Source organism: Amblyraja radiata, chromosome 43 (genome assembly GCF_010909765.2).
Source record: "Amblyraja radiata isolate CabotCenter1 chromosome 43, sAmbRad1.1.pri, whole genome shotgun sequence".
Lineage (NCBI taxonomy): Eukaryota > Metazoa > Chordata > Chondrichthyes > Rajiformes > Rajidae > Amblyraja > Amblyraja radiata.
Genome location: NC_045998.1, coordinates 10,656,182 through 10,671,283, shown reverse-complemented (window position 1 = coordinate 10,671,283; position 15,102 = coordinate 10,656,182). Strand labels below are relative to the sequence as shown.

At 47.8% G+C, this 15,102-nt stretch overlaps 1 long non-coding RNA gene across 1 annotated transcript; it reads right to left on the bottom strand.

Annotated features, from left to right (window-relative positions):
- Nucleotides 1-1,442: 1,442 nt before the first annotated feature.
- On the bottom strand, nucleotides 1,443-13,070 carry LOC116968039. The gene is made up of 3 exons (XR_004410390.1): nucleotides 13,060-13,070; nucleotides 2,640-2,768; nucleotides 1,443-1,740 (listed from the first exon to the last, which is right to left on the bottom strand). It is a non-coding gene; the product is annotated as an uncharacterized LOC116968039 (long non-coding RNA).
- Nucleotides 13,071-15,102: the final 2,032 nt, after the last annotated feature.

Genomic DNA, 15,102 nt, shown 5'->3' with positions numbered 1-15,102 from the left:
GGACTCTGGTGGTAGAGGGACAAGGCAACTACCTTGTCTGAATAACTCCATCGTCTTCCTCTTGCACTTCTACGTCCAGACGCATTACGCAACTGCGACGCAAAGAAAGACAGCTGGTTCTTGTAAAAATTCACCAGCCCCTCTGATCAAGTCACTGATTGTCTTACTTTCTGTAGTATTCTTTCCCATTGATAATTTGATCAGTTGTACTTTTTTTTTGAGGCGGAAAGTACGCTGTCTTTCCTTCTTCAGAGCTCTGCTGTCATTTACATTTGGTGTGATTTGAAGATCAGGTGTTTCAGAAGTTGTAGAGACACTGATGGGTTCTTCCCGCGGAACTTTGTCTGCAGCTGAGCAGTAAGAATGTTCTGTCTGTATGTTGTGTGGTACTGCCAATACAAGAAAAAAGAAAAAGGGGGAATGAAATGGCAAGCATACTAATTAAAAAGATTAATCATATACATGTGAATAAATCATCATCTACTACTGAAGGTCTGTTCTTGACTGGTTTTGGCCATCTGTGCTGCGATTTCCGAGAGAACGCCGCCACCTACGGCCGTCTCGCTCAGAGCCCCCCTCCGACGCATGTGTGCCGAGGTTCTCCCCCCCCCTTTCCTCTATCCCCCTTTCCTCTCCACCCCCCTCGCCTCTCCCTGCTCTCCCACCCTCCCTCCCCTAAACCCCCTCCCCTCCACACCCCCTACCCTCCACCCTCCCTGCTCCCCACCTCACCCCCCTCTCAGCACCCCCTCTCTCTCCCCCTCTCTCTCTCCTCCCCATCTCCCCCACCTTTCCCCCCTCACCCACCCTCCCTCTTATCCTCCTCTCCACCCCCCTATCCCTCTTGCCCCTCTGTCTCTCTCTCTGTCTCTGCCCCTTCTCTCTCTGCCCTCACTCTCTACCCCCGACCGTCCCCCGCCCCTCTCTTGATGTGACTACAAGTTGGGGGCTATGCTTCAGTAGATAGGGTGGTTATGGGGTAAAAGGAGCAAATTAATCATATTAATTTAATATCAAGGGGGTAATTAGCGTGAGTGCGAGAGGGGGAGGGGGGTGGGATAGTTAGTGTGCGTGACGCTGCGTGCCGCCCCCCCCCCACAACCGCACGTTGGGGGAACAGACACAACGGGTCTGCACTTGGTCTAGTTATAATTAAAAATATATGTGATGCACCAATTTCAATCTACCAGAAGAAAATCATGATCTTGATATTTTTGTAGATTTTTTATAAATTAAATCAATTTAAATGTTGTAATAATTATGCTTGAGGAAGTTTTAAATGGATGTTCTTACTTGAATTAAATACTAGTACGCATTCCACCAGCCACACTGTGTAGTCTTATGTGTGATTATAGTTTTGTGAACATTTCACAAATGAAAATTAAAGTACCATACATGCCATTACATATTGACCATTAGCAATCATATCAGTTTGGAAACAATTTATTTTAAAAAGGAGAAAATTACTTGCCTCTTTGCTGTTTTAAAGGCGTTGGTGAGGATGGGAGGTTCTCATTCGTCCTCTTGAGTAACCTGCGTTGGTAAGACAGACGTTTCGGCGGGTTAGGAATGTCGAAGAGCGTTGGAACTGCATTCCAATTTAGCCTGTTCTTGGTCTGCTTGTTGGAAAACTGGTCAAGTTCAAAGCGTAAAGAACAAAGACAACAGTTGGCTGACAAGTACTCCGTAGTTCGGTGTAGGAGATCTTGTCGACGAGTATTCTGGACCCACCGTTGACATCTGAAATTACAGGAGATATCATTTAGGATTAACTAATAAGAAAAAAAAATGACCATAACTACATGCCTGCACAATGGATGACATATCACTTAAGTGCAATTGTTTTCAGTTGTGTGGAGAGACCTGTATATTGACGATGCTTTTTGCCTCTAATATGTCAACTTACCTTAAATGTAGAAGAGTTTATTAAAATCTTCTTACAAAGACCATCGAGAGAAGAGAGGGGAGAGAGGGATCGAGAGAAGGGAGAGGGATCGAGAGGGGAGAGGGAGAAGGGGAGAAGGGGGGAGAGGGAGAAGGGGGGAGAGGGAGAAGGGGGGAGAGGGAGAAGGGGGAGAGGGAGGGTGGAACGATAGCATGTTATAACGTTCAGCCATCCCATTCCGACCAAAGATAAGATCTTTGATTCCGACCAAAGATTATAGAGCAGAGCTACTCTAGTATCTTTGATTGCAACCGCCGCCGCCGCCGAACCCCCCGGCCCACCATTGCACCCAAAGATTATAGAGCAGAGTTGTATAATCTTTGATTGCACCCTTCTTCACGGCGGGCTTGTGATCTTTGCTTGTGATGTCCCGACAATTCGAGGGCTATAACGGGTAACAGCCGCCGCGTTCTCGGACTCGAGTCTGAGCTCGAAAAATCTCCTGGTCACTGAGCCCAATGTGTCCCGCGGGCCATATTTTGGAGACCCCTCCCTTACAAGAACAAAACCAAAAACGTACAGAAGTGTTAAAATTGTCTTTATTATTGTGGTAAGTAAAGATCTATTAAAAATAAGTCTACTAACTTTCTAATGTACCGACAAACCTAGTTTCCCAATGGCCGTTGATGGGAGAACAGAAAATAACATTTTCACCACAGAATATCGACAAAAGATAATAATAATATTTTCTTACCTTTCTTTTTTATCGGGGAACCTAAAGAATGACAGCTCTGGTCGTTTAGATTTACGATTAGAACAATTGATAGCGGAGCAGTGAGATGAACATTTAGATGCGGACGCCATTACAGCCCAATACAAAGATCTTACCCAATAAAATGCCTCAAAAAATGGCGTCGACAATCACACACGTCATACTACGCGTTTTTCGAGGAGTGGTCTATCTTGCTCCTCTATGATCTTTGCCCACCACCCTCTGTGTAAAAATAATTTGCCCCGCACATCCCCTTTAAACGTTGCACCTCTCATCTTTAAGCAATGCCTACTCTTACATAAAAACATGGAAAATAGGTACAGGAGGAGGCCATTTGGCCCTTCGAGCCAGCACCGCCATTCATTGTGATCATGGCTGATCGTCCCCTATCAATAACCCGTGCCTGCCTTCTCCCCATATCCCTTGACTCCACTAGCCCCTAGAACTCTATCTAAATCTCTCTTCTACAGTACAACAGGACTTTCTACAGGGGTACGGTGGAGTCTGTTTGCTGGTTAATTGGCCCTCTGTAAATGTCCCAATTGGTGTGAAGGGAGTGGATGAGAGAGGGAGTGTGCCAACACTGGACTAGTGTGAACGGGAGATGGATGGTCGGTGTGGACTTGGTGGGCCGAAGGGCCAGTTTCCACGCTGTATCTCTAAAACTCTCAATTTAAGACTTAATTATCTGTGGACCGAACACCCAAATTTAAGTTCGGATCCACCGCCAATTTAGTGGCAGCTCCTTTAATCCGGACTAAATTACAAATGTGGGGCCTAATCCAAGTGAGGCGGCTGATCTCGACCTCATTGGGACTTCCGCACCCTCATTAGAACCAGGGGCCACAGTTTAAGAATAAGGGGTAAGCCATTTAGAACGGAGATGAGGAAACAAAATTTCACACAGAGTTGTGAGGTCTGTGGAATTCTCTGCATCAGAGGGCGGTGGAGGCCGGTTCTCTGGATACTTTCAATAGAGAGCTAGATAAGGCTCTTAAAGATAGCGGAGTCAGGGGATATGGGGAGAAGGCAGGAACGGGGTACTGATTGGGCATGGTCAGCGTGTCCAAACCCTTAACAATCTTATATGTTTCAATGAGATGCCCTCTCATCCTCCTCCAGGGCAGCTCCCAGGCTCTGGAACTCCCTCCCCCAACTGATCCGCAATTCCGTGTCCCTCACCATCTTCCAGTCCCGCCTCAAGACCCATCTCTTCACCTCTGCCTATCCTTAGCCCCACGTCCCCCTCCCTTTTCATCTGTGCTTGAATTGCCTCGTATTGTGTTTTGAATTGAATTCTGTCTTTAATTTGTGTACTAGTCATGTCTCTACTATTTATTTCATTCCGCTTACATGTTTTTCCTCTACTTGCTAAATTTTTGTAAGGTGTCCTTGAGACTCTTGAAAGGCGCCCATAAATAAAATGTATTATTATTATTATTATCTTTCTAAACTCCAGAGTGTACAAGCCAAGCTGCTCCATTCTCTCATTGGTATATGGTCACACTGATCTGTTCTGTATTTATTCATGCCGACTATATTCTGTTGTGCTGAAGCAAAGCAAGAATTTCATCGTCCTATCTGGGACACATGACAATAGACTCTCTTGAATCTTGAATCTAGGCTAATTGGTTTCGCAACAAACCTCGATACTCGTGTCTGTAAACCAAACTCAAACTCAAAGTGATCCTGCACTAATGTTCCTTTGTCTTCTCTCTTGCAGTCAAAAGAAATCACAGAGCTGGGATGAGATGAACATAATTGCCACCTGTAAACCCGTGGGGAAGGATTATGGCCATATGACAATCAATGAAGCGAAGACTCCTTACAGGTACATTCGTCCCATCTCTCTTGTGCCTGTCTCCATGCTGCATGCATCTATGACTCCACAAAGATGACTCTAAAGCCGCTGCCGCACAGCACCAGTGACCTGGGTTCAATCCCTCTGACCGACGCTGTCTGTGTGCGAGTGCGAGTGCGTGTGTGTGTGTGTGTCTGTGCTTGTGTGCATGTGTGCGTGGATGTGCATATGTGCGTGTGTGCATGTGTGTGTGTCTGCGTGCGTGTGCATGTGCGGGTGTCTGCGTGTGTATGTGTGTGTCTGCGTGCGTGTGCATGTGTGTGTTTGCCTGTGTGTGTGTGCATGTGCATGTGACTGTGTGTATGCACGTGTCTGTGTGTGTGTGTGTGTGCATGTGCGTACATGTGGATGGATATATGTATGTGTGCGCATGTGTGTGTATTTGTGTGTATGTGCCTATGAGAGTCAGTGTGTGTGCATGTATGTTTGTGTGTATGTGTGCGTGCGGGTGTGTGTCTGTGTGTCTGTGTGTCTGTGTGTGTGTGTGTGGGGGGGGGGGGGTGGCGGTGAGGGGTAGCATCGGGGAGGAGGTGACAGAACTGTGGAGAGAGTATAATGAGCTTGGAGTAAATGGGAGTCCATTTCCCTCGCTGACCTTCGGCCCACCGAGTCCGTGCCGACCATAAATCCATCTGTTCTCACTAGTCCTATGTCATCCACTCGGGGTGGGGGGGGGGCGATCAGCCTACAAACCCGCATGTGTTTGAGACGTGAGAGGAAACCAGAGCACCCGGAGGAAACCCACGCGCTCACGGGGAGAACGCGCAAACTCCACACAGAGAGCAGCCGAGGTCAGGATTGATCCCGGGTCTCTGGCTCTGCGAGGCAGCAGTTCTACCCGCTGCGACAATGGGGGATGTGTCCCACCCCTCCCTTTCCTCATAACCCCTCCGTTCACCGTGTGTCTCCTGCCCATGGAGGCCCCGCTATTCCCCCATACTCCCTATGGCACGACCATTCACAGTGTGTTTGTGTGACCTTCCCTTCACCATCGAGGTCCCTCTGTTCCTGAATAGCCCCTTCCATTCCCAGAGTCTGTCCGAACCTCGTAATCCAAGGTTCCTCTCTTCTCCAATGCTTCCGAAGACACGACCATTCGCGATGAATGTCCTACCCTATACACCGAGGTCCCCTCTGTTTCTAGATCAGCCCCATCTGTGTCTCCTGCCATTAGGGCGAAGGCTGACAGATTCTTGGTTAATTACGGGCAGGAGAATAGGGTTGAGAGGGAAAGATAGATCAGCCGTGATTGAATGGCGGAGTGGACATGATAGTTATCGCTGGCCGGCGTGAACTCGGTGGGCTGAAGGGCCTGTTTCCTCGTTGTGTCTCTAAGGAGGTTGTTGAGGCAGGTGCCATCACATTCTTGCTATTGAGGGAGTGCAATGTAGGTTCACGAGCCATGGAGCCGTGATCACAGTGAATGGCGGTGCTGGCTCGAAGGGCGAATGGCCTAATCCTGCACTTGTTGTCTATTGTCTATGTGTGTTGGCCTTCATAACAAGAGGAGTTCAGTATAGGGGCAAAGAGGTCCTTCTGCAGTTGTACCTAGTGAGACCACACCCGGAGTATTGTGTGCAGTTTTGGTCACCAAATTTGAGGAAGGACATTCTTGCTATTGAGGGAGAGTGGCTGGGCTTGTACACTCTGGAGTTTAGAAGGAGAGGGGATCTTATTGAAACGTATAAGATTATTAAGGGTTTGGACACGCTTGAGGCAGGAAACATGTTCCCGATGCTGGGGGAGTCCAGAACCAGGGGCCACAGTTTAAGAATAAGGGGTCGGCCATTTAGAACGGAGATGAGGAAACACTTTTTCACCCAGAGAGTTGTGAGTCTGTGGAATTCTCTGCCTCAGAGGGCGGTGGAGGCTGGTTCTCTGGATACTTTCAAGAGAGAGCTGGATAGGGCTCTTAAAGATAGCGGAGTCAAGGGATATGGGGAGAAGGCAGGAACGGGGTACTGATTGTGGATGATCAGCCATGATCACATTGAATGGCGGTGCTGGCTCGAATGGCCGAATGGGCTACTCCTGCACCTATTGTCTATTGTTTAAGAAACTCTTGGACAGGTGCATGGATAGGAATGGTTTGGAGAGATATGGGCTAAACACGGGCAGGTGGGACCAGTGTAGAGCATGTTTCCACGCTGTATGACTTTCAGCCATGATGGATTGACAGACCAGACTCTATCATTCGAATGGCCTAATTTTGCTCCTATGTAGGAGAATATTGCCAAGACTCGAGGGCCTGAGCTGCAGGGAGAGGTTGAGCAGAATGCGACTCCATTCCTTGAGGGCTGATCTTATAGAGGTGTACAAAATCATGAGAGGAATAGATCGGGTAGACGCACAGAGTCTCTTGCCCAGAGTCGGGGAATCGAGGACCAGAGGACACGGGTTCAAGGTGAAGGGGAAAAGATTTAATAGGAATCCGATGGGTAACCTTTTCACACAAAGGGCGGTGGGTGTATGGAACGAGCTGCCGGAGGAGGTAGCTGAGGCTGGGACTATCCCAAGGTTTACGAAGCAGTTAGACAGGTACATGGATAGGACAGGTTTGGAGGGATATGGACCAAACGCGGCGGGCAGGTGGGACTAGTGTAGCTGGGACATGTTGGCCGATGTGGGCAAGTTGGGCCGAAGGGCCCTGTTTCCACGCTGTGTCGCTCAAGGTCTGGTGGTCTTACGGAGTTGCGGTCACCTGGTCCAGGTGAGGGCCGAGGCGATAGCGCGGAAGGTGAAACGTGGATCCCGTCTTGACGGCGAGGCTGACCTCCATTGTTGTGTGTGTGTGTCCCTCTCCCCCCCACCCCCCCCATCCCAGGCACAACACAGACGACGAGGCTGGAAGCAGCACGGGTCCCGGTTTCAACATGGAGGAGCTGAGAGCAAGGTGCTTTAATCTGCTCATTTCATTCCTTGCTTGGCGTGGCAGTGGCCCCATGGTGTGTTTGACTGCAGAGCGTGGTGGGTGGGGGTGGCGGGGGTGGGAGCGAGTGGGAGGGAGAGGGGTGGTGCTGACGTGTGAGGGGTCAAGGGAGAGCGTGTCGGTCAAGTGTGTGGGGGGGGGGGGGAGACGGGGAGGGTGGTCGAGTCACCCCAGGGCAGCCAAGGTGGCACAGCGCTAGATATGCCGCCTTACAGCGCTTGTAGCGCCAGAGACCCCGGGTTCGATCCCGACCACGGGTGCTGTCTGTGCGGAGTTTGCACGTTCTCCCCGTGGGTTTTCTCCGAGATCTTCGGTCTCCTCCCGCACTCCAAAGACGTGCGCGTTTGTAGGTTAATTGGCTGGGTATAATTGTAAATTGTCCCTGGTGTGTGTGTGTAGGATAGTGTTAGTGTGCGGGGATCGCTGGCCAGCACGAACTCGGTGGGCCGAAGGGCCTGTTTCCGCGCTGTATCTCTAAACTAAACTACATCTCATCCAGCCTCAGATTTAGTTTAGTTGCATTTATTAATGTCACGTGTACCGAGGTACAGTGAAAAGCTTTTCCATTGCGCGCTAACCAGTCAGCGGAAAGACAATACATGTTTACAATCAACGCCGTCCACAGTGTACAGATACAGGATAAAGGGAATAATGTTTAGTGCAAGATAAAGTCCAGGGAAGTCCGATTAAAGGTGGACAAACGTGGACAGGGTGGTTAAAAAGGCTTTCAGCACATTGGCCTTCATCAGTCAGAATATTGGGTATGAAAATTTCATGTCATGTTGCAGTTCTATAGGACGTTGGTGAGGCCACATTTTGTGAAGATAGATACTAAAAGCTGGAGTAACTCAGCGGGTCAGACAACATCTCTGGAGAAAAGGAATGGGTGACGTTTTAGATCGAGACCCTTCTTCAGACTCTGAAGAACATCACCTATTCCTTCTCTCCAGAGATGCTGCCTGACCCGCTGAGTTACCCCAGCTTTTCGCGTCTATCTTCGGGTTTAACCAGCATCTGCAGTTCCTTCCGACACATTTAGAGTATTCGGTTCAGTTTTGGTCATATATTTGGTCAGTTTACCACGTTATAGGAAAGATGTTGTCAAGCTTGAAAGGGTTCGGAGAAGATTTACCAGGATTTTGCCAGGACTCGAGTGTCTGAGCTACAGGGAGAGGTTGAGCAGGCTGGGACTCTATTCCTTGGAGCGCAGGAGGATGAGGGGCGATCTTACAGAGGTGTACAGAATCATGAGAGGAAGAGATCGGGTAAACGCACAGAGTCTTTTGCCCAGAGTTGGGGAATCGAGGACCAGAGAAAGATTTAATGGGAATCTGAGGGGTAACTTTTTCACAAAAAGGGTGTTGGGTGAATGGAATGGAATGAGTTGCCGGAGGAGGTAATTGAGGCTGGGACTATCCCAACGTTTAAGAAACATAGAACATCCAAACAAGTACATGGATAGGACATGTTTAGTGGAATATGGGCCAAACCCATGCAAGTGGGACTAGTGTAGATGGGGCATGTTGGTTGGCGTGGGCAAGTTGGGCTGAAGACCTGTTTCCACACTGTAAGACTCTATAAAGATAATCCGAGGGTCTCCAATGAGATAGATGGGAGGTCAGGACTGCTCTCTAGTTGGTGAGAGGACGGTTCCGTTGCCTGATGACAGCTGGGAAAAAAACTGTCCCTGAATCTGGAGGTGTGCGTTTTCACACTTCTGCACCTCTTGCCGATGGGGAGAGGGGAGGAGAGGGAGTGACTGAGGTGAGTGACTGGATGGAGGCGTTGGGGGGAGATAATGGTGACCATTGAAGACCCTTCACCCAAAGGTCCACCTCTACACCTAGAGTCATAGAATCATAGAGTCATACAAAACGGAAACAGACCCTTCGGCCCAACTTGCCCACACCGACCAAGAATTAAGAGTGGGTTAACATATGATGAGCATTTGACGGCATTGGGCCTGTACTCGCTGGAGTTTAGAAGGATGAAGGGGATGGGACCTCATTGAAACTTACCGAATAGTGAAAGGCGTGGATAGAGTGGATGTGGAGAGGATGTTTCCACTAGTGGGAGAGTCCAGAACCAGAGGGCACAGCCTCAGAATAAAAGGACGTACCTTTAGAAAGGAGATGAGAAGGAATTTCTTTAGTCAGAGGTTGGTGAATCTGCGGTATTCATTTCTACAGAAGGCTGTGGAGGCCAAGTCAGTGGATATTTTTGAGGCGGGGATTGACAACTCTTGTTTAGTATGGCTGTCAGGGGTTACGGGGAGAAGCATAGAAAATCGGTGCAGGAGTAGCCCTTCGAGCCAGCACTGCCATTCAATATGATCATGGCTGTTCATCCACAATCAGTTCCCCCGTTCCTGCTTTCTCCCCCATATTCCTTGATTCCGTTAGCCCTAAGAGCTAAATCTAACTCTCTCTTGAATACATCCATTGAATCGGCCTCCACTGCCTCCTGTGGCAGAGAATTCCACAGATTCACAACTCTCTGGGTGAAAAAGGTTTTCCTCATCTCAGTCCTAAATGGCCTACCCCTTATTCTTAAACTGTGTGACCCCTGGTTCTGGACTCCACCAACATCGGGAACATTTTTCCTGCATCTAGCCTGTCCAATCCCTTAAGAATTTTATATGTTTTTATAAGATCCCCCTCAACCTGAACAATTCCAGTGAATACAAGCCCAGTCGATCCAATCTTTCATCATTTGAGAGTCCAGCCATCCCGGGAATAAGCCTTGTAAACCTACGCTGCACTCCCTCAATAGCAAGAATGTTCTTCCTCAAATTGGAAGACCAAAACTGCACACAATACTCCAGGTGTGGTCTCACCAGGGCCCTGTACAACTGCAACAGGACCTCCTTGCTCCTCTACTCAAATCCTTTCGCTATGAAGGCCAACATGCCATTTGCTTTCTTCACTGCCTGCTGTACCTGCATGCTTACTTTCAGTGACTGATGTACAAGGAAACCCAGGTCTCGTTGCGCCTCCCCTTTTCCTAATCTGACACCATTCAGATAAAAATCTGCCTTCTTGTTCTTGCCACCAAAGTGGATAACCTCACATTTATCCACTAGAAGGCGGGAAAATGGGGCTGAGAGGGAAAGATAGATCAGCCATGATTAAATGGCGGAGTAAACTTGATGGGCCGAATGGCCAAACTCTGCTCCTAGAACTTAACATGGTGACCAAAACTGAACACAATACTCGAAATGCGGCCTCACCAACGTCTTATACAACTGCAACACGACCTCCCAACTTCTATACTCAATATTCTGAGTGATGAAGGCCAATTTGCTGAAAGCCTTTGTGACCACCCTATCTACCTGCGACTATACTGGACTTTATCTTGCACTAAACGTTTAGAGTAGGCTCGGCGATCGCTTCGCCCAACACCTCCGCTCGGTTTGCAATAACCAACCTGATCTCCCAGTGGCTCAGCACTTCAACTCCCCCTCCCATTCAGAATCCCACCTTTCTGTCCTGGGCCTCCTCCATAGCCAGAGTGAGTCCCACCGCAAATTGGAGGAGCAGCACCTCATATTTCACTTGGGCAGTTTACACCCCAGCGGTATGAACATTGACTTCTCCAATTTCAGGTAGTCCCTGCTTTCTCCTCCCCTTCCCAGCTCTCCCTCAGCCCACTGCCTCCGCCTCTTCGTTTCTTCTTCCAGCCCCCACATCGTTATGAAGAAGGGTCTCGACCCAAAACGTCACCCATTCCTTCGCTCCATAGATGCTGCCTCACCCGCTGAGTTTCTCCAGCATTTTTGTCTACCCTTCGGTTTTTCTAGAACCTGCAGTTCTTAAACATTCCCTTCATCCCGTACATTGGACGTTATATCTTGCACTAAATGTTATATCTTGCACTGACTCACCTGGACAGACAGGGCACTTATGTGAGGATGCTCTTCATTGACTATAGCTCTGCATTCAATACGGTCATCCCCACCAAGCTCACCACCAAACTCCACCAGCTAGGCCTCAGCTCGCCGATATGCGATTGGATACTGAACTTTCTGACGGAGCGACCGCAGGCAGTGAGACTGGGCCCGCACCTGTCCTCCACTATCACCCTGAGCACCGGCACACCACAGGGCTGTGTACTAAGCCCCATGCTCTACTCCCTCTTCACTCACGACTGTGTTCCTGCATTCGACACCAACACCATCGTGAGTTTGCAGACGACACAACAGTGATTGGGCTGATCACCAACGGTGATGAAACAAACTACAGAGCGGTGGTGCAGAACCTGGCGGACTGGTGCGCCAATAACAACTTGTCACTAAACACCTCCAAGACCAAGGAGCTGATTATTGACTTCAGGAGGTCCCATAATGGAGAATACGCCCCAATCTCCATTTACGGGGAAAGTGTGGAGAGATTGTCCAGCTTTAAGTTTCTGGGCACTCACATTTCTGAGGACCTCACATGGTCCACCAACACCGCTGCGTTGGTCAAGGAGGCACAGCAACGACTGTTCTTCCTGAGGACATTAAAAAAGACTGGTCTGCCCCAACAGCTGTTGACAACGTTCTACCGCTGCACCACAGAGTGCATATTAACGTATGGCATCTCTGTGTGGTATCTCAGCTGCACGGAGGCGGAGGAGAGAGCTCTTCAGCGCGTCGTCCACAGAGCGCAGAGGATTATTGGGACACAGCTACCAGCCTTGGAGGGCATCTACCACACGCGGTGCCTCAGGAAGGCCGTCAGCATCCATAAATACTCCTCACACCCTTGTAACGGACTGTTCGAACTACTTCCCTCCAGCAGACGATACAAGGCCTTCTACGCCCGAACCTCCAGACTCAGAAACAGCTTCATCCCCAGAGTTATAGCGGCTCTGAACCGGCCCTGCTGAGTGCCCCCCATCCACCCCCGGACTGTCTCCCTCGGATGGTCACGTCGCACAGTTTATTTATTTATTTTCTTTTTATTTTACATCGGTTGGAAGCTGCATACTAGATCTCGTTGCACTGATGTGCAATGACAATAAAATATGTTATTATTATTATTATTATTATTATTATTATTATTATTATTATTATCATTATTATTATTATTATTATTAGTATTAGTATTATTATTATTATTATTATTATTATTATTATTATTATTATTATTATTATTATTATTATTATTATTATTATTATTATTATTAATCAAGAAGGGAATATATCTGGTGAATGCGCACCGTTTAGTTTTATTCAGAGTGGGGGAATCAAAACCAGAGGACATTGGTTCATGATGAGTGTGGCAGGATTTGAGAGGAAGCTGAGGGGACAATTCTGACATTGAAAGGGTGATGGATGCATGGAGCGAGCTGCCAGTGGCGGTAGTTGAGGCAGGTAGAATAAGAATATATGTAAACGACATTAGGTCAGGTACATGAGTAGGGGAGCGTTTGAGGGATCTGCGGCTAAAGAGGGCAGATGAGACGAGTGTCCTTGGGCAAGTTAGACCAAAGGGACCGTTCCCCTGCTGCATGGTTTCATGACTCGAACTTAAAGTTAATACCGTTGGGTTACAAGCTACCCAAATGGAAGTATGATGTGTGTTTTTTCCTGCAGTTACGCGCGGCTTCACTGTGGCAAACGATGAGACTAACAACATGGGAATGAGAAGGGGAGTCTGTCTACTTCTCCTTTTTGCGTGTGGCGTGCGCAGCCTAAAGTTGGAGGTCAACTTGTACTATTTGATCTTTTGTTTGTGTACGTCGGGTTGATTGCATTCGTCGACACAGAGTGGACCACGTGAAGGTTGCAAACTCCCACCCCGTGAAGGGGAGTTTAAATGTTTGGCAAGTGGAGATCCAGCAGGCTTTGTCGGACAGAACACTTTGCAGCAAAGGTGTACATAGAAACATAGAAAATAGATGCAGGTGAAAAAGACCATTCAAAGCTTTAATTTAACGTCTGACGGGTGTGAACTGAGAGACTCAGAGGCAACAGTTTCTCACGCCTGAAACTCCAGCAGCACACACAAAGAAATACCGGAACAAGCGAGTTTATATACGTACTGAAATAAATTCAAATGCATGATGTAATGTACAAAACCTATCATCCACCTCCAAATATGGAGTTGTTTTTCACTCTTTGCCAAAAGCCAGTTACCCCAATGGAATCCTCTGGGCCCCTTCTTATCTGATTAACCTCTTCAACTTACATAAAAAAACCTTGCAAGAGAGCTGCGAACTTTTCACCTTAAGTTAAAAAAACCCTTGTCACAATGGAAGTTGTCCAAATCCCGTCATGCATTACAATTGGCCTTTTACAACAGGAAAGCTTAAATATGACAACAATCAATTAATAACTAACTCCTTCACAGGAGTAGGCCATTCGGCCCTTCGAGCCTGCACCGCCATTCAATATGATCATGGCTGATCATCCAACTCAGTATCCTGTACCTGCCTTCTCTCCATACCCCCTGATCCCTTTAGCCACAAGGGCCACATCTAACTCCCTCTTAAATATAGCCAATGAACTGTGGCCTCAACTACCTTCTGTGGCAGAGAATACCACAGATTCACCACGCTCTGTGTGAAAAATGTTTTTCTCATCTCGGTCCTAAAAGACTTCCCTCTTATCCTTAAACTGTGACCCCTTGTTCTGGACTTCCCCCAATATCTGGAATAGTCTTCCTTTGGTGGTGTTAGGTAAATTGAATGGATTAAAGGCCGATAAATCCCCAGGGCCAGATAAGTTGCATCCCAGAGTACTTAAGGAAGTAGCCGCAGAAATAGTGGATGCATTAGTGATAATTTTTCAAAACACTTTAGATTCTCGAGTAGTTCCTGAGGACTGGAGTGCAGCTAATGTAACCCCACTTTTTAAAAAGGGAGGGAGAGAGAAAACGGGGAATTACAGACCAGTTAGTCTAATATCGGTGGTGGGGAAAATTATGGAGTCAGTTATTAAAGATGGGATAGCAGCACATTTGGAAAGTGGTGAATACATTGGACAAAGTCAGCATGGATTTATGAAAGGTAAATCATGTCTGACGAATCTTATAGAATTTTTCGAGGATGTAACTAGTAGAGTGGATAAGGGAGAACCAGTGGATGTGTTATATCTGGACTATCAGAAGGCTTTCGACAAGGTCCCACATAAGAATACAAACTTAAAGCACACGGTATTGGGGGTTCAGTATTGATGTGGATAGAGAACTGGCAGGCAGACAGGCAGCAAAGAGTAGGAGTAAACAGGTCCTTTTCAGAATGGCAGGCAGTGACTAGTGTGGTACCGCAAGGCTCAGTGCTGGGACCCCAGCTATTTACAATATATATTAATGTCTGGATGAGGGAATTGAATGCAACATCTTAAAGTTTGCGGATGACAGGATGCTGGGGGGCAGTGTTAGCTGTGAGGAGGATGCTAGGAGGCTGCAAGGTGACTTGGATAGGCTGGGCGAGTGGGCAAATGCATGGCAGATGCAGTATAATGTGGATAAATGTGAGATTATCCACTTTGGTGGCTAAAACAGGACAGTAGACTATTATCTGAATGGTGGCCGATTAGGAAAAGGGGATATGCAACGAGACCTGGGTGTCATGGTACACCAGTAATTGAAAGTAGGAATGCAGGTGCAGCAGGCAGTGAAGAAATCAAATGGTATGTTTGCATTCATAGCAAAAGGATTTGAATATAA